The sequence below is a fragment of the Schistocerca cancellata genome, chromosome 1 (assembly GCF_023864275.1).
Source record: "Schistocerca cancellata isolate TAMUIC-IGC-003103 chromosome 1, iqSchCanc2.1, whole genome shotgun sequence".
Taxonomy (NCBI): domain Eukaryota; kingdom Metazoa; phylum Arthropoda; class Insecta; order Orthoptera; family Acrididae; genus Schistocerca; species Schistocerca cancellata.
Window position 1 is genome coordinate 708,403,343 of NC_064626.1, and position 14,015 is coordinate 708,417,357.

At 44.2% G+C, this 14,015-nt stretch overlaps 1 non-coding gene across 1 annotated transcript; it reads left to right on the forward strand.

Moving 5' to 3' along the window:
* Positions 1-476: 476 nt before the first annotated feature.
* Positions 477-548, forward strand: Trnat-agu (transfer RNA threonine (anticodon AGU)). Its single transcript has one exon. It is a non-coding gene; the product is annotated as a tRNA-Thr (tRNA).
* Positions 549-14,015: the final 13,467 nt, after the last annotated feature.

The following is a 14,015-nucleotide window of genomic DNA, read 5'->3' on the forward strand; positions in this document are numbered from 1 at the left end:
TGAAAGAATGTGGCGAAAGATAAGAAATGTCATCAAAAGACGAAATAGTATTGGGGAAATAGAAAAGCACAAATCAGAGGGAATGGAAATTGTCACTAGTCCCTTCTCCCTAGACGACGAAAAGGAAAGGGAGTGGTGACGGTGAGCAGCGAGAGGAAGTTACCTAGTTAAATGTTTATATTACCGTGTTGTATTATGTCCAAAAGAACAGACGCCAGGGGGAATACTATGGAAACTGAAGGTGGAGGCGGAAAAAGCGAAGAAAAGCGAAGAAAATATTCAGGTCAGCTGCGTAGGGCCATTATACGGGATCAGCAGCGACGAGTGAAAGTGTGTGCCGGACTGGGACTCGAACCCGGTACCTCCTGCCTACTGGAGGACCCACACGAAGACTTGGGGGTAGGTGGCGCTAGATGGCAGTCATAGTTGGCTGGGAGGCGTGCCGAGATAGTTCACGCAGTTGCAATAAGCACTGTGTCCGGATGGCGCAGTGGTTAACGTAATTGCCCAGTAAGCAGGAGGTCCCGGGTTCGAGTCCCGGTCGGACATACTGTTTCCACTCGTCGCTGCTGATTTCACTTAAGGTCCGTATGCAGCTGACACCAATAGTTCCTTCCCTTCCCTTCCCTTTCCTTTGCTTTCTTCCCCTCCAACTTCAATTTACATAATAATTAATTCTTATTTACTTGCGGGTACGTGTCTGCACCCCTGGTACACACAGAAAGAAATCCCCTCGACACATCGCATTAGCAGCCTGCATTAGCAGTTAGAACAAAATGGACCATTAATAAAGAGGAGATGGACTGCGCCCTCCATCTTGTTTTGGATCCTCTTGCGGCATGCTTGTGGTACTTTGGTTCTGGACTCTTAAAGTAATCCAAAAAATTAAGCAAGTATGTGTAAACAGTCAAAAAATAAATTACGTAACATTGTTTCCTCGAGGAGGACTACAAGCAGTCGTTCTTCCCACGCACAATTCGTGAATGGAACAGGGAAGGGGGGATCAGATAGTGGTACAATAAGTACCCTCCGCCACACACCGTAAGGTGGCTCGCGGAGTATAGATGTAGATGTAGAGGTGATAATTAAAAGAAGCTTGACATCCGCTCGTATGTAGGAGAGATTGAGAAGAAAAAATAGGAACGTGATTCCAGGCATCCCATGTTTGGATGTGAACCATTTCCTAGGCTGAAGTCGAGGAACAACTGTCTTCTAAGGTTTCAAGCAGTTACGTCACCACCGTCCTCTCGCCAAATAGAACTTCGGCGAAACAAGTCAACTGGAAATGATAGCTAAAACCTAAGGGAAACCCTGGTTCGGGACCACCATAAGACGTGGAAGACACTGAACAGACTGCGAACTGGAGTGACGCAGTGCGAACGAAACTAGAAGTAGTGTCGCCAAGTTACTGGAGATGCAACTTGCAAATGTGGAGAACTTACAGATGCTGAACACCTCTTCTCCCGCCCGAAGTTGCGTGACGCCTGCACGCTGGAGGACCTGGTTTGCAAATGCTCCAGCAATCAAGGCTGCCGAATTCTGGGCTTCAACGTCAATTTGACATGCACAATGTCTCGTGTATGTATTGTAGATATGCTTTGATTTTGTAAATAACGTTACTGTACTTTCCTGGGTACGATGATAATAATAATAACCATGTCGTTGTTAGCAGTAGGTGCTCATTTTCGTTGCCTTGCCCTGTTGGTCTCTTTGCCTTCTCTTGTTGCTCCGTTTCTGTTATCTTATGCCCACAGAATTCAGATCTCGAAATTGCACCTATATTGTTGATTGCCACAAAATATCTGGCAACACGTTTTGCCGGGTTCTCAGAGCGTGGCCGAAATTAAACCGCGCGTTCCATTCATGCTCGTTGTGAATAACGCGATTATCTGCCGTGTCGACGAAACAACAGGGCCACCACAATAAATGGCTGGCCGATGTGCGGACTGTTGTGCGCCAGCCGCAGGGACAAAGCAGCCGCCATCCGTGGTTCGGGCTGGTCTCCCCTCACCTGCTTGCGGTCGCTTTCCAGCCGCACCTACCTCGTAAGCCCCACGAGCAAAATTAACAGTCTATCAATTCGCGACTAATGTTATTTGCTCAGATACTCCGTGAATCTCCGTAACAACTTTCCTGCACGAGAGCCGCAAAGTACGTCTCCGTTCTTCAACGAAGTTGGAAATTTTCTGATACGAAAATGCTGCTTCAGGAACAGATTTATGAGTTTAGCCACATATCACAAATCAGGTGACGAGAGGAAATTAAAGTATGCCATCAACAATAGCTGCAAATTGATCTAAGGCTAAAATTAACCACAACGGAGAAACTTTCTGTTCCTATGAGGCATCGTTCGTCAAGCAGTTACAGATAACTCGATCTGTCCTCTTACCTGCGTTATCGATTTCATAAGTAGCCACTGAAATCCTGACGCAGATTTATTACTACCAACAGTTGCCTGTGAAGAGGAAGTCACTTCCGTTCAAGAGAAATAGGGAATGTGTCAGACATAATTGTATCCTGCCCTCAGTCAACTAACACCTTGAGATGGGGGTAAATGGAATACATAGAAGTCTATAAACAGTTTTCTGTGCGATGCTGGGAGATTTAATATCTAACGTTCACATCTGGATTTTGGTATGTGGCACTGCGTGTAGAATTATCTCTCATCTGTAATGTTCAGTTCTTATGAGGTAGTTGATTCTAGACAAAACTGTTGTAGCGTCTGTGATTATTACAGCTTAGCCACCTGTCGTGCTGGACAGGACCAACCAAATGTGTTGCTAAGGCGAGACGGCCCCGGTTCGAATCAGCCCGGCGAATAACGACGAGGTCCTGTGTAGCGGCCATCCTGGACGTTGTTTTTTGGTAGTTTCCCACATCGCACTAGATGAATACTGGGCTCGTACCCACGTCCCACCTCGGATACACGCTACGCAAACTTTCTCAAAGTTGCACTCAGAATGTACTCTACAAGCAGACAGATTGGGGTACATTGATTTAGTTCTAGGCAATGAGTTGGAGAATGATGATCTTATAGGTTAAGTCTCCTTAAACGCTTAATAAGCAACGATTTATATTCCTTGCATTGCTCCTAGACTGCTCTGACACTCCCGCCACCTTAAGTTGTTCAAGACTTACTTCGTTGCGCAACTGTCAGGGACATCTTTGTTAATCATGTTTCCGGAAAACCTTGTAAACAGTAGCGAAAATTTGAGTGTAGGCAAGACCTGATATCCGGCACTCATTAAATAGAGGTACACAGAGAAAGCAGCGTGCAAGAAGGTACGGGAGCAGCGCTAATAGTTAAACTTGTGAATAAATAGTGCCATATTGTTAAAATACCCACAGTGTGGTTGGAGCTCCTCTAAGACCATAGTCCCAAGCACGTGACGAAGACGACTTTGCCATTCTGATACATATTGTTCTATACAAACGTCAACTTACTTGGCTTAGGAACATATGACTTCTGTCGTACTGAAAAAAGTTTCAAAAATTAAACCGGAGAGTAATTACGAAAGCAAAAGAGTCGAATTCCGAAGAAAATTTCATTTCATGAACATTTTATTGCGGTGGAGATACTACGATGGGATCGAAACGAACACAACTACCACGGTCTCTATAGTGTTCCACATTTCGGTCTAAACTCGCGACTAGTTTCACGAAGAGTAAAAAGAAATATTGAAAGATGGCAAAAGTTACATTCAGTAAGTAATTAGACCTGGAGTTATATGTTTTAGAAACGATGAAATTTCTGCGAACGCCAGCTTGCTTTCTCTCTGCAACTGAGCTATTTTACTATTATCAGCGTCTGTCAACATGTCCATTACTAGCGAGGTGTTGTCTTGAATGATTTTGACGTCAGACGTTTCACTTTCTCAGTTACCGCTGGCATTTGTTTCTTCGAAGTAAGAAAGATAAAATTAATCTTCTGAGCTTCAGCAACATACCATAATAGTACTGTGTTTCAGATCTTTGAACTTTAGAAATGGATTTCGTGCTTGGATTTCAGAGTGGATGCTTATCCATATGCTATTGTTAAAGACGTTATTGTTAAAGAGAGTTTCGCCGCTTGTGCATATGAGGTCTTCTAGCCAACAACCACTTGCGTTGAATGTGCTCCATCAAAAAATCCCGTAATGTCAGAGAGACAGAGCGATGCAGTGGCCGAGAAACTTTACAGGGAACACCTACACACTTAGAAGTGAGACACTAGATAATAATGCATAAAGGATAAATGAAATTGATGTCTCGCCATCTAAGATGGATGATGTATGGAAGTGAAAGTCATGAAGGAAGGGAGAAAGTTTTAGAAACGGAACAATAAAATTGAACATTGCTCTTCAGTAGAACAACAAAAATGAATTGCACTTTTGGATGCACCGCAGCTGGCTGTTATTAAAAACAGAATAAGTTGAAATGTGTTTAAGCATCGATTGAAATGCATTTTGGCTGCACTACAAAACAGGACCAGTTGTAGGAAATTTAACTTAGATTTACTATGTTATGGGAAAAACACTTTAGATCGCTAAATTAAATTTATTCATCTATTACGGCGTTTCGGCATCTGCCATCATCTGTCACCTGCAGTTACAATAAAAGGAACGGATTTTATTTAACGGTTCGTGTTGATCGCGGACCGGAAATTCGTTTTCTTCTATTAAATTCAGATATGCTAAGTATACCTTAGCTAACATGAAAAGCAGCAGCATCTTAAGAGTACTTTAACGTTTGTCGCAAGTGTCATGTACCAGAAAGATCTTGACCTTGAAACGTAAGGTACTAGATGAATGTGTACCAAATAATTTGGGATTATAATTTTTTCAAACGTCTGAGGACACCGTTTAAGTAATTTGGCAACGAAAGACGCCAAGTTTACGGAAATGACACTTGGTTTGGATTCTAAGTGCATTAGCAAAACCGTGTTAATAAATGGAATGATTACCACCCGGTTGAAGCGAATGCGTAATATTGTTTTGCAATATGGGATTTTTCTGATAATGTGTGGTCTAATTCTTCAGTTTCTCCCGGTGTACTTCATGATGAAAAATTGCACGGATGAACAGCCGGGTGTTAGTGTCCAACGGCCACAATATTTCGGCAAGCGACCACACTGCCATCATCCGGTGCGCTGACAAACTGACCGCCGAGGCGCCGGCACTTCACTTTTATCTCTTCCCCCCTCTCCCCTCCCCCTCCTCCATGTGTTCTGAACGCGGTCAGCGCCCAGGCGCGGAGCGTCCAGCATCCGTTTCCATCGCGGTCCGCGCCCAGTGGCGCGTGCTGGCGGCGTCTTTTTAGTATCTCTGCCTCTTCTCGAAGTCAGTTCGTAGTGGGATGTATTCTTTCTCCTTCTACTTATTTTGAAAACACTGTTAAAGAAATTGAAAGGCTCCGTATCACTCATTGCTAATACACATAATTCATTCCAAGGTTTCCATAGAAGCTTCTATTACAATTTCTCGCAACATAGGTACATTTTCTGAGTTGTGAAAAATATAATCTGGTGATAAACGATAACGTGAAAGAACATAACGGATTTTTTCATTTCTAAAATGTAAAATAATAGTCTCTTTCAACAGATCCGGAATATTCAAGTCAATTGAATGGAGAGCGTTGTCCAGGTGTCCTATTATTACAAATCTGCTCAATTTGTACAAAGCAGAAACCATTTCGTAGTGTACTTACGAAATATTCACTAAGTGCAGCTTCGGCGAGGTCAGAGGTAGACGCAGTGTTCAGTAAGTTGTCAGAAGACAAGGTTACTAAGACCATAACATACCACTTTATAAAGTGCATGGCGCAAATGGCCGTGACCGATTACGCGCAATTTTTTTCTGTCGCCAACCTTTTGCTGTCGTGGGTGCTTGCCCAGATAGCCGGCTTGAAAAGCCAACTATCTCAGCACCACAGCCACAGGCGCCATGGCGACCTTGGACCAGGGGACCCAGGGGGGGGGGGGGGGATCGAGTGTATGGTCAACATGAATCATGACGCACGTGCGGCCGCACATGTGCGTCGATTTAGATCTTAGGGGAATTGAATCACTTTTATGTTCTGGTTCACAGGATAGTATATTTTATGTTACCTTTAACAATGTATGGGAATATTATTTCACTTTGGGCGATTGTTGAACCTGGTTAAACAAAATTCTGTTATTCCAATGTGAAGATGACAATGATAAAGCTACAGAATTTTTGTTAAGTTTAGTTTCATGGTTCAATAAGAATGGATTGTATTATTGGAATAATGATAATTATGTACAGTCAAAAAAGTTAAACACTTTGTGTATTGTGGGTCCTCCAAATAGTGGTAAAATTGGTTCTTTGATTGCTTTGTATCTTTAGCTCTTAATGTTGGTCATATAGGTAGATGTAATAACAAAACAAATCAATTCGCAATGCAAGATGCTGTTAATAGAAGATTAATTGTTGGCAATGAAATTAGTATTGAAGAAGGACCCTTAGAAGATTTTAAAAAAGTGTGCAAGGGAATTTCATGTAACATTAGAGTGAAGTATAAAGGCGATGCAATTTTAAGGAGGACACCACTTTTATTAATTTCCAACATTCAACCTGTAGTTTGCAGCCACCATGATTTTAAGGATATTCGTGTGAAAACTGTAAGGTGGCTGTGACCGATTACGCGCGATTTCCTTCTGTCGCCAACCTGTCCAGATAGCCGGCTTGAAAAGCCAACTATCTTAGCGCCACAGGCGCCATGGCGACCTTTGGACCAGGGGACCCGGGGGGGGGATCGAGTGTACATTTTCTGAGTTGTGAAAAATATAATCTGGTGATAAACGATAACGTGAAAGAACATAACGGATTTTTTCATTTCTAAAATGTAAAATAATAGTCTCTTTCAACAGATCCGGAATATTCAAGTCAATTGAATGGAGAGCGTTGTCCAGGTGTCCTATTATTACAAATCTGCTCAATTTGTACAAAGTAGAAACCATTTCGTAGTGTACTACATTCAACATGAATCATGACGCACGTGCGGCCGCACATGTGCGTCGATGCACTCACATGTGCGTCCTTCTACTCAGATTCAAAGCGGGTTCCCATGTCTTACTAAGGAAGTAAGCGCTATCTCGATTGATCAGCGTTTCCCATACTCGAATCTCGATAGATTCTTTAATGAAACAGTCCCAGTATTTGGACGTCTGTGTCAGAACCTTGGTCTGGTCGTAATTCATTCTGTGTAATTCCGAGAGGCAATATTCAGCAACCGCCGACTTGTTAGGCTGTTGCAGTCTGGTGTGCCGTTGATGTTCTTGGCAACGATCTTCGATAGATCGTTTAACGTATCTAAGTAATGCCACATTCACAGGGGATCTGGTAGACTCTGAATTTCCGTAGTTCTAAATCGTTCTTGACACCACAAGCAGTGCTTGTGTCTTAATTGGTGGGAGGAAGACAGTTTTCACTTGATGTTTTTAAAGAATTCGATCTATCTTTCCCGATAAAGCGCCACAGTACACCCACATCCTGCTGAGGATCCTCTTTTGTTTCCTCCGGTTGTACAGTCGGTGTAGGACGTAGAGATCTCCGAATTTGCTCCTCTGTGTAGTCGTCTTTCCGGGAAACCGATCTCAGATGTTCCAGTTCTTGGTTAAGGCTCTCATTGTCAGACAGGGTACGGACCCTGTGGATCAGTGTTTTGAGGACGTCGTTCCTCTACGCTGGATAGTGGCAGCTGTTTGCATGTAAGTAAAGGTCGGTGTGCGTCTTCTTACAGTACTCATTGCACCGCGATGAGCACGCAGCTACCGAGGTACCCGAGTCCAAAGTGCTTCAGTATTATATATTAAGGCGGAAAACACTTCCAGCATCATGTTCCCACTCTTGGTTTCAAAAGAATATCTCAAATTTTAGAAGCTCAATAAACACTTGCATGTTTTTGGGTGAGTTGTTACTTCTTATCCCTCCACTTAGCATCGCATTCGGAATGTACTGCCAGCGATTAAAAAAGGTGCTGTCTTTAGCCATCAAGCAGTCGGAGTGTATCGCTAAGCGATCCAAGAATCACTCCCCTCACAACAGTTCAGGCCCTCCTCCACTCTCACCGATCGGACCTTCTCACTAGCTCACCGCCCTACCATTCTCAGGAATCAGACTGCAAGGTAGATCACTGGTCCCCACCGCTCTCGCGGACGAGATATCCCACAGACCAGACCACACGGCAACTTGATGCGTCATTCTGTTCTACAGCTTTCAGCTCGCTTTCTTGACTAAGCACCTCTCCATCCGAGTTCAGCTCTTTATTCTTTGTATCCTTGTTTGATTTGTTCTAGTCGTCGTCCTCTTGTGTTGTTGCTCATCTGTTATATTGTTGTGTGTGTGCTAGTATGTCTTTTTCTGTTTCGGTTGCATTTATAGTTGCTGTTGTTGGTAGCCCTTACCCAGGTTTTAATCACTTTGGGTGGATAGGAGACTAAATATAACGGTATGTATAACATATAATTATTTTAACATACATGAAAGTCCCTGTATAAACGTTGTCTCAGGTGGAATGGTCGATATTCGGAGATACGACAGAAACAATCATTTGAAGCAAAAAAATTAAATATGGACATATGCCCCATTCCAAATAGTTCCTGAATTCTTGAGAACATGAAATCTGCAGGCTATAGCAAAACTTGTCGCGGTACAAAATTAAAATACGTTCAATTTCCTTTTAAAAGGCCCTATTCATTTTTTCTCAGGGACTTATAGATTGGGTGAAGAGAGCGAGAGAATACACGAAATCTTGCGCAACATGCATGTGTTGCGGTGTAGGTTAGCCAGTTTGCTGTAGTTTCCCGACTTGATAGACCACGTGTCCTACATCAAATTATTTGTCTCGACTTCCTCTACACTAGTATGGTACGTTGTGAACGATGAGAATATACTGAACAATAAAGAAAATAACTAACAATGTACATTAAATATGTGCTATCTCGGAAACCTTCAGAATAGTACATACACTCCTGGAAATTGAAATAAGAACACCGTGAATTCATTGTCCCAGGAAGGGGAAACTTTATTGACACATTCCTGGGGTCAGATACATCACATGATCACACTGACAGAACCACAGGCACATAGACACAGGCAACAGAGCATGCACAATGTCGGCACTAGTACAGTGTATATCCACCTTTCGCAGCAATGCAGGCTGCTATTCTCCCATGGAGACGATCGTAGAGATGCTGGATGTAGTCCTGTGGAACGGCTTGCCATGCCATTTCCACCTGGCGCCTCAGTTGGACCAGCGTTCGTGCTGGACGTGCAGACCGCGTGAGACGACGCTTCATCCAGTCCCAAACATGCTCAATGGGGGACAGATCCGGAGATCTTGCTGGCCAGGGTAGTTGACTTACACCTTCTAGAGCACGTTGGGTGGCACGGGATACATGCGGACGTGCATTGTCCTGTTGGAACAGCAAGTTCCCTTGCCGGTCTAGGAATGGTAGAACGATGGGTTCGATGACGGTTTGGATGTACCGTGCACTATTCAGTGTCCCCTCGACGATCACCAGTGGTGTACGGCCAGTGTAGGAGATCGCTCCCCACACCATGATGCCGGGTGTTGGCCCTGTGTGCCTCGGTCGTATGCAGTCCTGATTGTGGCGCTCACCTGCACGGCGCCAAACACGCATACGACCATCATTGGCACCAAGGCAGAAGCGACTCTCATCGCTGAAGACGACACGTCTCCATTCGTCCCTCCATTCACGCCTGGCGCGACACCACTGGAGGCGGGCTGCACGATGTTGGGGCGTGAGCGGAAGACGGCCTAACGGTGTGCGGGACCGTAGCCCAGCTTCATGGAGACGGTTGCGAATGGTCCTCGCCGATACCCCAGGAGCAACAGTGTCCCTAATTTGCTGGGAAGTGGCGGTGCGGTCCCCTACGGCACTGCGTAGGATCCTACGGTCTTGGCGTGCATCCGTGCGTCGCTGCGGTCCGGTCCCAGGTCGACGGGCACGTGCACCTTCCGCCGACCACTGGCGACAACATCGATGTACTGTGGAGACCTCACGCCCCACGTGTTGAGCAATTCGGCGGTACGTCCACCCGGCCTCCCGCATGCCCACTATACGCCCTCGCTCAAAGTCCGTCAACTGCACATACGGTTCACGTCCACGCTGTCGCGGCATGCTACCAGTGTTAAAGACTGCGATGGAGCTCCGTATGCCACGGCAAACTGGCTGACACTGCGGGGGCGGTGCACAAATGCTGCGCAGCTAGCGCCATTCGACGGCCAACACCGCGGTTCCTGGTGTGTCCGCTGTGCCGTGCGTGTGATCATTGCTTGTACAGCCCTCTCGCAGTGTCCGGAGCAAGTATGGTGGGTCTGACACACCGGTGTCAATGTGTTGTTTTTTCCATTTCCAGGAGTGTATGTCCACATGATGTTTGTTGCTTCAAATCATCATTCCTGTCTTTTCCCTGAATATAGACCATTCATCCTGGGACAAGCTGTATATTCTGTTTAATATTGTGTTTATTCTTTTAACCTGAGGACATTAATGCCTTCAGGAGTCTCTTACATCATACTAGTTTTGTATGTAATTACAAAATTCATTAAAATCACGCTTTATAAAAAATAATGATATTTTTAATATGGTATCTCTTGTTCTTCTCTCTGCATGTATTAGTCATTTGCCTGTTAAGCCCTCTTGGTTTAAACTGTTGATTTTCCTCTGTATTGCTAAATATCTTCTGCCCACTGGGTAATAATTCTCACTAATTTTAGTAGTCTGCCGTCTTCCATTCTTGTAACATACTCCTTCCAGTTGTTTCTCTCCAGTAAATGTTGAGCTGAAGGATTTTCGACAGTATTATCAGCTCAAGAAAGAATTTTTGCTGAAGACAAAATTTGTATCAGAAAATTACAAGGGACATAACACAAAATTATTACTCCCCTCTACAAGTTCTTTCAAAATAGGACCAACTCAGATAAAAAAAACAGGTTTAGTGACCTGAATTAAAATGCCAGTGTACCTTTCTTTTACTTATTTTTGTGAGTGAATGGTGAATGCTTAGTCATGCAAAAGAGCTAGTTCATTCCAGTGAGTGACCAGTTCTGATTCAACTTCTGAAAGGAACAATTTTGCCCATCTCTAGTCTAGATGGTATTCTTATAAACTCATCTCATTAATTTTCGCTTAACTTCATACACTATGTATTCAAAAGTATCCGGACACCTGGCTGAAAATGACTTAAAAGTTCGTGGCGCCCTCCATCGGTAATGCTGGAATTCAGTATGGTGTTGGCCCACCCGTAGCCTTGATGACAGCTTCCACTCTCGGAGGCATACATTCAATCAGGTGCTGGAAGTTTCTTGGGGAATGGCAGCCCATTCTTCTCGGAGTGCTGCACTGAGGAGTGGTATCGATGACGGTCGGTGAGGCCTGGCACGAAGTCGTCGTTCCAAAACATCCCACAGGTGTTCTATAGGATTCAGGTCAGTGCTCTGTGGGGGCCAGTCCATTACAGAGATGTTATTGTCGTGTAACCACTCCGCCACAGGCCGTGTATTATGAACAGGTGCTCGATCGTGTTGAAAGATGCAATCGCCATCCTCGAATTGCTCTTCAACAGTGTGAAGCAAGGAGGTGCTTAAAACATCAATGTAGGCCTGTGCTGTGATAGTGCCACGCAAAACAATGAAAAACACGACCACACCATAACATCACTGCCTCCGAATTTTACTGTTTGCACTACACACCCTGGCAGATGACGTTCACCAGGAATTCGCCATTCCCACACCCTGACGTCGGATCGCCACATTGTATACCGTCATTAGTCCTCCACACAACGTTTTTCCACTGTTCAATCGTCCAATGTTTTCGCTCCTTAACGCCAAGCGAGGCGTCGTTTGGCATTTAGCGGCTGGATGTGTGACTGATGAGCAGCCGCTCGACCATGAAATCCAAGTTTAATCACCTCCCGCCCAACTGTCATAGTACTTGCAGCGGATCCTGATGCATTTTGGAATTCCTGTGTGTTGGTCTCGATAGATGTCTGCCTATTACACATTACGACCCTCTTCAATTGTCGGCGATCTTTGTCAGTCAATAGACGAGGTCGGCCTGTACGCTTTTGTGCTGTACGTGTCCCTTCACGTTTACACTTCACTAACACATCGGAAACAGTGGACTTAGGGATGTTTTGGAATGTGGGAATCTCGCGTACAGTCATATGACACAAGTGACACCCTATCACCTGACCACGTTCGAGGTTCGTGAGTTCCGCGGAACGCCCGATTGTGTTCTCTCACGACGTCTAATGACTACTGAGGTCGCTGATATGGAGTACCTGGTAGTAGGTGGCAGCACAATGCACCTAATATGAAAAAGTCCGTATACTTTTGATCACATAGTGTATGTGCAATAGGAGTGACATGGTTTACTTTACAGAAAGAATGACCAAACTATCTCTTCTTAAGTGGCAGCCATTCAGTGGGAGCGATTCTTCTTTCTAATGGAAAAAATGCGGAACCTTTGGTATATATTTAGAGTGGTCGTCATGACCTACGGAAGGGAAAATCTCTTAATGAAATGTAAGAAGTCTGTTCTGTTACAGATGAGACTTAAGAAATAATTTTGACGCCAAATCAAGGATACGTCTTATGTGACTCGGTAATTTCTAGGGAAGCCATTATGTCGGAACCAACGTTCAACCACTTTCCAAAGAGAAGTTCCGCAACTGTAGCTCAGAACATTCTTCGCGGTAACGGTGTGGCGAATATTATTGTTTTATGCCAAGTTGGAGTAAGTTGCCACAGTCTCTTCTTAAGAGGCCTATAGTTGTTTATAATTTGACCCATTTTAAAGAAGAGTGGTGAGACCTAGTGGTCAAGGAAGGCAGGATTCGGTTACGATTGTGGACGGGGCCGTGATGAGTTACTATTGGTTGGCTTTTCTTTTAATCACATACAATTTATTTAAAATAATCGCAATAATTTAAGAATTGTTTCACGGCTGTCGGTCTTAATGACAATAAATTAAGAATTTATTAAACTTGCTGCGACTTACAAACTACAGTTTTAAAAATAATGAAATCACCAATGTCTTACAGGTTAACTGCTAAATATAATTGCCACATTAGAATTTTTAGACAAGTAGCGACAGTCACGGCTGAAGGCCTTTAACGCCAAGAATGGCAACTATTAAAAAAATTTAACAAACATACTGTCAACAGCAAGGCAATAGCAAAAGTTAATTTAGAAGACAAGCAACTGTTCACCAAACAGGTGAGACAAATGACGGTAACTTGGTAATACAATAATAAAATAATAACACAATAATAAAACGCAAGGGCTAGTCACAGACGGTGCTCCAGGAATCGACCTCTGAGTGGATCAGGCCAAAAACAATTTCACGAGCGATGAGAAAGGCAGCCAAGAGTTGCATTCTCTTCACAAGATGGTAACTCAGACTAGTGGCAGTCTCACGAATGACTAATGATAATCTTGCTGAAGCTACCTAACGTCCGTTAACCAGTGCAATGGAACACCATGCCAAAGCAGGAACCAGCGGTCAGCACTATGTCCTCAGAATGCTGTGTTTAGATCGTCCGAAAGGAGAAAGGAACCACTACTACCAGAGTAGAAGAAATATCAACCGACCTACAGACCAAGGAAACTAGAAAGAAACCACTACTACCAGAGTAGAAGAAACATCAACCGACTTACAGATCAAGGAAACTGTCAACACTACACGTCTTACCGGACAGCAGCGGCAAAGCGAGGAAACGACACTGTCGTTACATACGCCAACGTCTAGGGAAGGTCACTGGGGCGTTAGCGGCCACCAGGCAGGAAAAATGCCTCCAGTTGAACTTAACAAATACTAACATATAGAATGCAGCAATTAGTAACAAGGAGTCGAGGAAAGCTAATTAGATCTGCCTTCCCCAAGCACTCCACTCGCTGCTCTTTGTCTCAGCGACACTGCGAACAGCAACCCAAGTCACTGGAGAATCGCGGGATCTGGCAGTGGTGGAGGTTTCACTGCTAGGGTT